This window comes from Aedes aegypti, chromosome 3 (assembly GCF_002204515.2).
Source record: "Aedes aegypti strain LVP_AGWG chromosome 3, AaegL5.0 Primary Assembly, whole genome shotgun sequence".
Lineage (NCBI taxonomy): Eukaryota > Metazoa > Arthropoda > Insecta > Diptera > Culicidae > Aedes > Aedes aegypti.
The window spans coordinates 85,267,902-85,280,818 of record NC_035109.1 but is presented as its reverse complement, the minus strand read 5'-3'; positions in this window follow the sequence as shown (position 1 = coordinate 85,280,818).

Sequence of the window (12,917 nt, the reverse complement as noted above, 5' to 3'; positions counted from 1 at the left end):
CTTCCGGCCCCTGTTTGGGGATTGTCCGCAGCTGCGATGCACACACAAAGTTTGGCCCCTTTTGGCTGCAAGCTATTTCTGCCCGGTCTACCACGTCTACCTACCCAACTTGGATAGATTACAAACTGGGCTGGACCGGATGGCCCTCTCGCTTTTTCCTAACGCCGGTCGGTGCCGTTCGATTAGGGATCGTTTAGATAGGGGTGGAATCGTGGCTGCTACGCGCTAGCTCCGGACCCCTAATGCTCTTTGATTTGCGATAGGAGAGTCACTATAGGATATAGGATATATCCTACGTAAAGGCATGAACGAATAGAAGTATCATAACTGACACGCCGCATTAGTTTTGTGTAATATAAAATAAAGAATTTATCTCATCAAATAATTGGATATCCTAAAACTGTGTTGAAAAAAATCCTCATTGTCATAAATCTTTTTTGCAATTTCTCATCGTAATAAATAGGCTGTTTTTCATCACGCCAATGGTCTGTCATGAAACGGCCTACTTTCCTGCACTGAAGTATGCAGTGCGAGAATAGTCATTACGCAACTGAAACCAGTGCTGTAATGATCCATTACGCAACGCTTTCTCATTACGCAACTGTTCTGAGTTGCGTAATGAATCATTACGCAACAATTTTTCAGAAATTGTGAAATAATGGTGAATGAATGCATTCCGATATAATCCCTGATACCCTCAAGTGGTCTTCTAAGAAATTGCAAAAAAAGTTGTACGTAACTCGTTGCAGAACTTGATTTTTACAGCACTCGTCGTAATTATCCTACTCGGCAAGCCTCGTAGGATGAATTTACAACTAGTGCTGTTAAAATCATCATTCTGCAACTTGTTCCGTAAACTACTAGTTCAATTTCAATTAGATTACCAAACACATCTTGTACGAATTTTCTCTCCGTAGGGTAAAATGTGGCAAAAGTATTGTTTTCCAGGTTTCAAAACAAAATAATATTCAATTGAAAACAAATGTTATAAATTTCATGATGATTCGAATGCTATTCAAGACGCTCACTAGAAATATCATAGCAGTTAATTGAGGTGTATTTGTTAATAAATCTTCGAGCTGTTTAGTGGAATACCTATAAGCACGGTGTCTTTTTCATGTAACTTTATAACAAAAAAAATCGGCATGTCTCAAATTTGGACCAATGAAAGACAAGACCTTCCTTTTTCATTTGCTGCTAAAATGAAAATAATCCATCGGGGGCTCTAGTGCAATTTATTTTTTTTAATTTTGTTGTTTATTATATTATTTTGAATGCACCATAAATTAATAAATTTTGGTTAGGTGAACTGTTTGAACGGATTCAGATGAAAATGTTGCAAAAATCTAGTGTCAGTATCATGTAGATTATATTCTAGACAGCCTAAAAATTTACGGGTCGAGACCGACATTTAAATTTTTGAGTTGCCTCTCTTTTGCTTACATCTTTTGTTGAAATTTGCATTGCTTTTAAAACTAAGTATGTCAGGTTGTCAATTTTTATTTGTAACTCAAGAGCCATATTCATCTTTCTGACTTGGTTTAGGAACAACCGATCGAAAGACAAAAGATCGAAAGGACAATAAGTCGAAAGACAAAAGGAAGACAAGGCAAATGGTCGAAAATGCAAAAGGTCAAAAGGACCAAAGGTTGAAAGTGATTTGCATTTTGGGAAATTAAATCATTTTTGAAAGAAGATTTTTGACCTTTTATCCCCTCTTTAATCCTCTTCGATCTTTTGCCCTTTCGACCTTATGTCAAAGATTCTATAAAATTGACAAGTTCACATTTGTGCTAATGACAGACGCAATATAACATTTCATAAATCCAATATTCCAACCCAATTGCAATAGCAATGCAATGTTGACACTATTGTCCACGTATTTGTTGTGAGAGTTCACCGAACATTGCTTTTGTTTGCGATGGTAAAACAAATAGAATTGCTGATAAATATTCTCAGATTAGCAGCCAGTCTAGAGCTGAAAATCTCGTAAATAAAGATAATAATATTAATAATAATGCTGACGAATATACACTTCCTTTTAGATTGATGGTAGAAAAAGTGCAAATGAATTCATACAAACATCGAAAGGTTTCATTCACAACAAATCTACCTGTGAAAGATTGATCGTGTGATCGTAATATTTTGCTTAGAGATCTCAATAAGTGCTGTAATGTTCAGTTTTAGCATAGTTTTATTCGAGTTGTACGGAATTCTATACTAATTCATAAAACAAATAAATTCAATAAGCTTTGAAAATGTTACTCATTAACTTTACGATTTTACTAGCTTAACAACGAAATCATACGAAGATTTAACAAAAATATCAGGTGAATCATAAAAATCTCCGATTACACCAAAAAAGGAGCCAAAATGATGAACTTTGGTGCATACAGACTTGTTTGCTATTTATATCCAGCAGATGTCAAGTACTATGTTTTGTATAGCTTTGTTGTTTTTATATCCTGTAAATAACGACTTTTGATACTAATCTTCCATCAAAAGACGTTCGAGTTGGTGCTATAATTGAATAAGAAGAGTCACAGGGATTCAAAATCATGAAGTTTGAGCCGTCGCATGCCTAGTTTTGGTCCTAAATCTTAGGGGTCCCATATTACGGGTTTTCCTGTGGTCATTTCGGTGCTCCAAAAGGACCAGCATAACCATCAATTCATTCTTTTAGCAAAATACATTCCAACATCATCAATCTTTATGAGTTGGACACAATTCATTTGGTTTTTGGGCATCATTCCGAGTAATTTCATCCAATTGTCCAGATTGGCTACCTTCCGAGTCTCCAGGAACCGGTTCCGCATGGACCATACTGGACCGAGTTTTTCAAGGGATGTGCACCGGTAATGTCCATGTTAATACCTATTCAACAATATGAAGATGCTTCAGATTACTTGTTTAGTTACGAAACTACAGATTGTTAAAGTAAGGGTCTCTAAAAAGACTTTTTTTTTCAGATGTAGCTGGTTCCCGGTGGCCACAGTGACGCAATTCCAGATGGATTTTTGAAAATCGACATGTGTGCCTTCCATTTCAGCCCAACAGAACTAAATTCGATCAACACACTGATTTTTTCGAGCTGTTTGAATTTTCGGGTCGAAAACGACCCTAAGTTACAATTTGTAACTTTTATTTTATGGAAGCTCCCTAAGAGGCCATTCAAAACTTTCGTTTCCGTAAAAATAAATGTTCCCACAAAAAATACCTGATTGTCAGAAAACGTCAAATTGCTAGGTTATTTTAATCAAAAATTACAATGATTTGAATTTTGAAATGGGTCGAGAACGAACCAAGGTTCATTCTAAAATAAAGTTATATCCCAAACTCCGTAAAAAAAATTGAAAAAAAAAATTGTTCTTGACCCCCCGACCGATTATTTTCGTTTTGGTTGCAAATGAAAGGGGACAATCATGGCTTTCTTGTGTCAAAATTTCAGACATGCCGATTTTTTTGTTTTGAAATTACTCTTCGAAACACACCGTGATAAGTAGATGAAAAAACGAATTTAGTGCTAAACCATTTAATTCCACTAGAGTTAGAATCTTTTGACAGATACGCGTATTTCGACCACAACTTATTGGAAATTATAAAGTCAAGTATATGACATTTGATGAGAAATAAAAAAAACCAGTTTCAGCTGTGGTCGATTTTAAAAAGGGTCAAAACCAAGTTCTTGTATATCCGTTAAAACTTGTAAAATCTAAAATTGTTGTTACCTATCCAAAAGTATAGACGTTTGACATAAGTAAATTTGAAACGAATTATTTTTATTTATATTGAAAATACCTGAAAACCTATGATGTTGAAAGATATTGATAAAAACATTCATTACTAGTGAAGTTCCGACAAAACACAAAAGTAGGGTCAGTGCTGGCTAGATAAGAATTGATTTTCTAAAATCAAAAATTAAGTTAAAGGTAGTTTTATCAAACAAAATTTTCACAGACAGCATTTAAAATGTCCCAAGGAAAAATACAAAAATATAATAATATTTTTTTTTTAACACAATTTTTGTCATCAAAATCGTTCCCATAATTTCTGGGACATCCTATAATTCTAAATATTCTGATATAATATTGTTATACAACATAGGAATCAAATTTAACCATATCCAAAATATAGCTCATGAGCAAAAATCAGAATATTTTAGGCACACTAGATGATCAGCTAAGGGTTAGGCCGTGATTTGCCAAGCTCGTTGAGTGTAAACGATCATTGATCAAGCCCTTTATGATCAGCGCAGATCAGCAGCAGAAATCAACTGATCACTGCAGTTATTTGACCAATTTGGAGTGTAGGGTCAAATGGTTCAAAATGCCACTTTAAGGATTTGTGTCGTTTTCTCCTAATGAGATCCACATTTTAACGCCAGCCGAAATCCTAACAATATTACAATATTTGCTAGCTACCATCATGAAAAAATTTCCCAAATTTGAGTGTTTTCACTGGTTGGAATCGCGCAGAAAATTTGGTCGAAAAATGGGGATGGTTCAAAATGATCAAATTGATGGGGTAGAATGACATATAGTATGGAGAACTAGTAGTTAGCAACCATGTGTCTCCATGAGTTTGCACTGTTGTATGGAATTGCTTATTCCTTAATCAATGAAATCATCTGAAAACTTTAACATTTAGGCAAAAAAGAGAAAAAAGGTTGAATTTCACCCGAAAATTAAGGAAAAATCCATCAATTTATGTCCTAGGGCTGTGGCGGCAGCTCATGGGTAAACATATTTTAACATCGTTTGGCAAAGAATACAAACTGAAACGTCCTGGGAATGATTTGATGAGGTGAGCCATTTAACCCCATCAGTGCGTCTTGGACAAAGTTTTAAGTTTTGAGTATGTACTGTGTCCTTTCTAGAAAAAATGATAAGCCATAAAAGAATACCTTCATTGCATCTATTTCGTCGCAATGCAACCTTTGTTATGCTGTATTGAGTCCTTTTAGTGGGTTTAAAAACTTTTAGGATTTTCAATACATATTTTTCTGCGTTCAAATTGTGCATATTTTACAATTATCTTGTATTTTAAAAATGTAACACATTTGTCAACCAAACATACACTATTTATTTTATAAAAAGAGTAGATAAGGTACAATGGGACATTGAAAACCAGCGGGGAAAGTGGATCCTTTGTCCACATCAAGCATAAATACTTGAATATTTGGACTGTTTTCGCACCATTGCTTCATTTTAGTTTATATTCCACGTTCACACTGATACTACTGTAAAAAATGTATACTAACACAAGCAAATTTGTAACTAACGTATACTAATACGAGCAAATTTGTTGACTTCAAGAAAATACTCATTTCAAAATTGTTTTCTGTCAATCAGAAATCTTTTGTATCTGTACCTAAAACCGAACACTATTAGTTGTTTCAACATATGTTGATTATTTCAGTTCTAATAAAAAAAAATAGGATGTCCTGGACATGTTACACTTCCCCGTGTATTTCAATGGGATGTGGATAAGTGTATCAAATTGTTATCATATACTAGTGGTCCCGGCAAACTTCGTCTTGCCATCAAGTAGGCTGTTGGAAAACGTCAAGAAATCCCCTATACAAAATGATACCATAGTCTTCTCCCGTTTTCCCCATTATTCCGGAGACTTTCCTGAACTTTTCCCTCGCACGAACACGTCGCATCCCTTGAGGAGGGTAACAGTGAAAAACTTGCGTCAATCCGTTGACTCGTTCTCGAGCCATTTCGTGACATACAAACACCACTCCATTTTTATTTATATACTAGTGGTCCCGGCAAACTTCGTCTTGCCATCAAGTAGGCTGTTGAAAAACGCCATGAAACGTCCCGTGCAAAATGGAAGTTCCGTTCACTCTAGTTTTTTCAACTTTCCCGTTAAATATCCTCTACTTTTTATATCCACAAACACGTCGGAACACCTCAGGAACATAACTATGGAAGAATTTTCAAAATCCGATAGCCCGTTTTCAAGCCATTTCGTGACATACAAACACCATTCCATTTTTATTTATATAGACTAGTGGTCCCGGCAAACTTCGTCTTGCCATCAAGTAGGCTGTTGAAAACCGCTATGAATCGTCCCATACAAAATGACAGTTCCGTTCAGTCCCGTTTTTCCTACTTTCCCGGTGAACATCCTGGAACTTTTATACACACAAACACGTCGGAACCCTTGACGAACAAAATGGAAAAAGAATCATCCAAATCCATTGCCCCGTTCGTGAGCCATTTCGTGACATACAAACACCATTCCATTTTTATTTATATAGATAGATATATATATAGTGGGATGGGATGTGGATAAGTGTATCAAATATTGTTATCATATATTAGCAGACTGCTTACGCGAATTTAAATAACTTTTAGTATTCTCAAATGTTGTTTTCCTTTAATTTTCTTCCATTCCTAGCTTAAATTTGTTAAACTGACTCAAGAAAATTTTAATTATTTCGCCTAAAGGTGTTTCTTCAAGAGTTCCTTAAGGAAATCTTTTAACAATTCTTCAAGGAATGTCACCAGGATTGGATTCAGAAATTCCACCAATAGTTCTTCTATAAATTGCCACAGGATTTCGGTCATAAATTCCACCAGGAGTTCCTTCATTAAAACAGAAATTCCTAAAAACAATCTTTAGAAATTCTTCCAGGAGTTTCTCCATAAATTAATCCAGGATTTCCTGTAGGAATTGCTCCTGGAACTCTTCCACAAATTCTTTTAAAAATTGTTCGAGGAATTCTATCAGGAGTTTTTTTCAGGAATTAATCATGATTTCTCCCAGGAGTTTCCCAAGGAGTTTTCCAAGAAATAATCACGGTTTTCTCACAGGAATTCCACACAGAGTTTCCACTAGAATTTCAAGGGTTCCTTCTTCAATTCCACCATAAGTTCCTTTAGAAATTCCTTCAAAAGCTTCTTTGAGTATACCCCATTAGGCATAAAGACGTTAGGCATAAGGATGTTAGGCATAAGTATGTTAGGCATAATGGACGTTAGGCATAAATACATTAGGCATAATGGATGTTAGGCATAAAATACGTTAGGCATAATGGATGTTTGGCATAAAATAACTTGCGTGTGTGTCATTCAAAACTCTTCTCATATCGAAAATTTGTCGGGTCCATTTACAAATTCCATTACGTTGATGGGGGTGGGTAGGTGTCCTTAAATGTAGCTGTTTATAAAAAAATAGTGGAAAATTCATACAAAAAGCATTACGAGGGGGGGTTAATTGGTTGGTTATAAATTAATATTTCCGGTGTTTATGACAATTTATGACAATGAATCCATTATCGCAAGATATGGAAGAAGATTGTTATCATGGTTATTGTGATCATTCAAAAACCCAGTTCACTCCATTTTTGTAAGTATTTATTTATATTCGCGATTTGCACGAGTTATTTATTTCTAGAGATGTTAAGTTTGGTGTATATATGATATTTATGTTATGTTTCTCTTACATTATTGCGTAAGGGGGGATATCTTCTAAAGAATGGAAATCTTCTAAATAATAATTATTAATTATAATGCAGATGATTAATTTGAAGACAACAATCTAGAGTCAAGTCAAAAATTCATGTTATGATAGGTGACATTATCTTCAACAATAATAATCTGGTAGTGTGACGTCAATAATAGCGCTACTTTCACACTCCGAGTCTGCTCATCAATTTAATGTGGTGAAAAGAGTTCCTTTGCCTCTCCTGCCAACAATATTCGATAATTTTCAAATAACTTTGATCGGCCACATACACATATGGAAGCATAAAATTTGATTTCAAAGTCAATTTAACAGTCAAGCTCAAATTTGACATAGCACAGCATTCAGCATTTAGCACGGCGTACATTTTTTGATGGGCATATTTATATCTTCTTCTTCTTCTTTCTGGCATTACGTCCCTACTGGGACAGAGCCCTCTTCTCAGCTTAGTGTTCTTATGAGCACTTCCACAGTTATTAACTGAGAGCTTAGTGTGCCAATGACCATTTTTGCATGCGTATATCGTGTGGCAAGCACGAAGATACTCTATGCCCTGGGAAGTCGCTTCGTGGGCTTCGTAGCCGTGCGGTTAGTGTCACCAGGCATTTAGCCGCATCGTGCTAGGGAGTGTGGGTTCGATTCCCGCCTCAGGCCGGTGAGGAATGTTTTCCGACTGTGCCATTGGGCGTTGCATGCTAGTCCGTTGTCTAGTGTGGTGCTTCCTTCAAAGGGCATAAATGTCCACTGGAAGCATTAACGTGTCAGTGTCTTTTTAAGTCGAAAAAATTTCCAACCCGAAAAGATCCTCGACCGGTGGGATTCGAACCCACGACCCTCAGCTTGGTCTTGCTGAATAGCTGCGCGTTTACCGCTACGGCTATCTGGGCCCCAATGCATATCTACAACTACGATAACTATTGGATCCACAAAACAGCATGCTATTGGATCACAAAACAGCATGCTATTGGAAAAAGGTTCCTTTCTTACAGTCATTTAGTTGACCGTAAAAGTATAAAGAATAGCCTATGATTCAAAGAAGGGAAAATGTATGATGAAAGTATTAAGAGCAATAGTGACATTAAGTTTTTAATAATTATGTCTCGAAAGAATGGTTTAATTATAAAATAAGAAAAAAATTCTGATGAAAACTTTAGCAGCACTAGCTCCAATAATTTTGTCGTCAGTATAACTATAAAGAACAGCCTTCAATTGAAAGAAGGGATAATCTCTGATAAAAAAATACCAATAATACAAACTCAAAAGTTGTACACACTGTTGCTTATCAGTTACAGCGTCGTTCATATTCTTGGCATAACTCCCCAACCCAAGCTCTTAACTTAGAACACTAAGCTAAAGTCGAGTCTTGTACACGACATTGAAGACGGCCTTACAGTTGAGGTCGAAATACGCGTATCTGTCAAAAGATACAAACTCTAGTGGAATTAAATGGTATAGTACTAAATTCGGTTTAGCATCTACTTATAGGTATTCCACTAAACAGCTCGAAGATTTATATGTTTATTCCACGAATTATGCCTATCGTCCATTATGCCTAATGTCCATTATGCCAAACACCCATTATGCCTATCGTATTTATGCCTATCGTACTTATGCCTAACATCCTTATGCCTAACGTTTTTATGCCTAACGTCGTGCACCCGTTTCTCAAGGAGTTCCTCCAGGAGTTCCTTCAAGAGAAATTTCTCCAAAAATTACTCCAGAAATTTCTGCTCATGTTCCTCCATCAGTTCTTCCAGTAATTCAAGGAATTCCACCAGTAGTTCATTTTCTAATCGTTACAGGAATTACACTAGGAGTTCTTGAATTGCTACAGAAATCACACTAGGAGACCCTTCAGGACTACAGAAATTCCTAAAATAAAATAGCTCTAGAAATTCCTACCGAATTTTCCTGAAATTCATCCAGGACTTTTTCCAAGATTCATCACGGTTTTGATTCAGGAATTCTAACAGGATTATTCCCAGGAAGTTCCATTAGAAACCTCTCCAGTATTTATTTCAAATATTGCTTGAAGAATTCCTTCAGGCATTTCCTCCAGGTATTTTACCAGGAGTTTCGTCATGTATTTCTCTAAAGAAATTACTTTAGACATTATTCTAGGAGTTTTCACAAATTCGGGGGTCCTCCTGAAATTCCTCCAGGGATTCCTGCAGGAGTTCTTTGAGGATTGCTCCATTAGTTTCTTCAAGAATTAGGAGTTTCTCTAGTTTCCACAGGAGTTTTTTTTTTTCTTAAAGTTACAAAAATTATTTAGATGCCCATTAGTTTCCTGTAATACTTCCAATTAATGTCCATGCACCGTATGGATTCATCTCAGATTTTTGTAGATTTATCAGAGAGTTCACCCGAATTCACGAAAGAATCTCCTTAGAAATATTTTAACTACTTCTCTGACAAATATTGTGTTTCATTTCAAGTAATCTTTCAAAAATTTCACCCGAGATTTCTCAAAAATTACCAGAAGTTCCGCCAAAGATTCATTAATCGATTCTGATTTGCTTTTATCTTGATGAAATTTTAATTAGGTACCGTAAAACGAGGTAACATTTATTGGAATGATCCCCTCGTAAAAATAGTGAATCAGCATTTTTCGATAGCACATTTACAATGCAGGAATGCTGGTTCTCTTGCTTGAATTCATGAGCTGATGATAATTGAGGTTTTTGTCAAAATTGAGTTTTGTTTATACGCAAATTTATGAACTTTTCGAAACAACCATTTCCATGTTTATGGGCTACGCTACCGAAGATTCATGCCTCACATGCGTGCTGCAAATGATATGAGCAAGAAAACAATTGAGTTGTCAAATTTTTCAAAACCATGTTTAATTTAGCAAAAAGAACGAATTACTATAAATAATCCCAAATTTCCATAGAAAATTGCCTACATTTAGGCGTATTCAGTGGATCATGTTTTTAATTTTAAAACATCCAAAAAGGAAATTCGTTCAGTAATGCTTGCAGAATTTCTTCTGAATGTTTCCCTTGGAATTCAAGTATTTCTTCTACAGCTGTTGCAATGACTTTTTATCGATCTTTTATTCCTGAAATTTTCCCAGAAGTTTTTTTTGAGAAAAAAAACCAGAAGAAATCTGGATTATTCTCAGAAATTTCTTTAGAAATAACTCCTGTAATTTTACCAGTTACGAATCTTGAGCATTTTTTTTTATTCTTCTGCGGTTTCTCGTGATGTTATTTTCAAAACAAAAATCTACCAATTTGTATCTGTATACAGTTATAACTAATGTTATTATTTTTCAGGATTGAACCCAACTATTCAGAAGGATTACCTAACAGAACTTTAGGAGAAATCCAAATCCGTAGAGACGCCTAGTATATATAGGGCAAAAGGAATGAAAAAAAAAAACAGGTGAATCCCACACATGAAATCGATGTATGCCTACAGGATATCCTAGCGTTTCAAAATAATTTCTATAGACAGTTAAATGCGCAAAGATGCTAAGAACCCTCTAATTAAGCGGAATCTCAAGTAATGATGCTGTTCCAACTGCAATTTATGCATATAAATAAATGGTATACTTATAGCTTGCATTCCTGTATAACTGCAATTAAAGTTGATTTATTATCGTTTATATTATGAGTGGCACGGTAAATGGCTGGGCATGGCGTACCATCGGTACCTCGCGTACCTACAGGAATAGAATAGACCCCATTGTGTGGTCCTTAGTCTCTTGCCCTGCAACTTCTATACCTACCTCCTCGTGGTACTGGCCGGGGTACGAGTAACCTTAGGGAAGATCGGGATAACCAATCCCGGTGGGAGCTTTGGTCGTATGCTGACAGGGAAGGGGTTGCTTTTGCTTTTGTTTCAGTCCGAGTGCAAGAGAAGAACTAAAAGCTAAACTGCGCACTATGGCCCTCCGAACTTTTAGGAGGAATGGTCCTCCGGATATCTAGGGGGTTGGTGTCAGGCTCTGCAAGCCAACCGTAAGAATACACCAGCTCAGGAACGTCAACGAGAGAATAGGGACCAGAACAATCGGCGAAGACCACAGCGACGAATATGGACTAGTGATTGGAAACTCGGTACGTGGAACTGCAAATCTCTCAACTTCATCGAAAGCACATGCATACTCTCCGATGTACTGAAGATCCTCGGTTTCGACATCGTAGTGCTGCAGGAGGTATGCTGGAAAGGTTTGGTGAGCTTGGAACAGCTTTTATAGTGATGGGTGATATGCGAAGGCGCGTGATCGGTTGGTGGCCGATCAACGAAAGAATGTGCAAGTTGAGGCTCAGATGGAGATCATCGCAGCAGACAGGATCACAAATCGACCACGTTTTTATCGATGGACGGCACTTCTTCGATATAACCGACGTCAGAACCTATAGTGGCACAAACATTCACTCTGATCACTATCTAGTGATGGTGAAACTGCGCCCAAACTATTCGTCTCTAACAATGTATGGTATCGACGCCCGCCTCGGCGACCTGGCCCAACTGAACGTCACTGCCGCATACGCGCAGCATCTCGAAGCAGCGTTGCTGGAAGAGCCGGAAGAGGACGAGCTTGACGAATCCCCTCTTGAGGACTGCTGGAGTAACATAAAAGCAGCCACCAACAACGCAGCTGAGAGCATCGTCGGGTACGTGGAAAAGAGAACATGTAACGATTGGTTCGACGAAGAATGCAGGCAGGTTTTGGAGGAGAAGGATGCAGCGCGGGCTGCAATGCTGCAGCAAGGAAAGCGACAAAACGTGGAGCGATATAAAAAGAAACGAAAGCATCAAACCCGCCTATTCCGGGACAAAAAGCGCCGCCTGAAAGAAGCGAAATGTGAAGAAAAGGCTTCGTGCCGCGAGCCGAAATGTGTAGGAATAAGGACGGAAGCATTTTGACGGACGGACGTGAGGTGATTGAAAGGTGGAAGTAGCACTACGATGAACACCTAAATGGCACGGAGAACATAGGCGCAGAGGGTCACGACAGCAGAGGAAGGGACTACGTCAGCACGGCGGATGAAGAAAACCAACCTGTCCAACATTGAGGGAAGTTAAGGATGCCATCAACCAGCTCAAGAATAACAAGGCCACTGGTAAGGATAGATAAAGATTAGATAAAGTTGGTATTGGAGCTGAACTCTTCAAAATGGGCCCAAAGAGGTTGGCCGTCTGTCTGCACCGGCTGATTGTCAGAATCTGGGAAACGGAACAGCTACCGGAGAAGTGGAAGCAAGGGGCTATATGCCACATCTACAAACTGGACTGTCAAAACTATCGTGCTATCACTATCCTTAATGCCGCCTACAAAGTGCTATCCCAGATTATCTTCCGTCGTCTATCACCAATAGCAAATGAGTTAGTGGGAAGTTATCAAGATGGTTTCATCAACGGCCGCTCGACGACGGACCAAATCTTCACTGTACGGCAAATCCTCCAGAAATGCCGTGAATAAT